The sequence below is a fragment of the Herpailurus yagouaroundi genome, unplaced genomic scaffold (assembly GCF_014898765.1).
Source record: "Herpailurus yagouaroundi ecotype Mexico unplaced genomic scaffold, PumYag 187, whole genome shotgun sequence".
Taxonomy (NCBI): domain Eukaryota; kingdom Metazoa; phylum Chordata; class Mammalia; order Carnivora; family Felidae; genus Herpailurus; species Herpailurus yagouaroundi.
The window spans coordinates 9,515,500-9,516,386 of NW_024412418.1; positions in this window are offsets into that span (position 1 = coordinate 9,515,500).

The window sequence follows — 887 nt, forward strand, 5'->3', positions numbered from 1 at the left end:
AGGCCGAGCGGGAGCGCAGGGCCGCGGCTCCGGCCGTCGCGCCACCGGGCCTCCGCGTTGCGCCAGGGGCGGAGGCCGCGGTGGGACGGCCGAGGCCTGGGCGGGCGGCGGAGCCTCGCGAGACGAGACGGCGGAGCTTCCGGGACGAGGACGCTTGAGCCGGCCCGGGGCTGCGAGACGGAGGCGTGGACGCCTGCGGACGATCCCCGAGCCCGCGTGGAGGGCTGCCCTGCAAGGCGGGACCGCAGCCCCGGAGCCGCGCTAGGGAGGCGGGCGCTGGCGCGGCGGAGCCGTGCGCCCCGGGGCCTCTTCCTCCGCCCGGACCCGCCCTCCGGCGCCCGGCTTGCTTCCGTGTAGCGGGCGCACCGGGACGCCTTCCCCGCCCCCCGCCCCTCCCGGTGCCGACCCCCGCCGGGGCGCGGCCGAAGCAGAGACGCCCCTCCCTCTGCCTCCCGGCCTCAGTTTCCCGATTTTGAAGCACTTAGAGTCACGGAGGTTACTTGGCAAATGTCTGCCTGTTTGCACCCATGGAACAGCCTTTCCAGGTTAAGGCGAGGCCATCCTCAAAACATCCTTCCCCTGTGAGAGTTATTTTGTTTGTTTTACGGGCGTTCCATGGAATATTTGTTGAACTCCGCCGTGGACCCTAGACGTTCCGGTGCTTGGGCAGTGAGTGAAGCTACCTAGGCCTCAGCCTGCGCAGAGCCTTGAGTAGGAAAAATCTTTCTCATGAAATCGGCAGGCTAACTCAACACAAGTATGGCTGGAAAGACTGAGCTGTCTTCTGCCCACTCCACTTCTGGTCTTCTCTTTGGCCTTGCCACTACCCTTGTGACCTTAAGCGGTTCTCCTGACTTTGTTGGTCCTCTGTGTTATGTTCTGTAAAA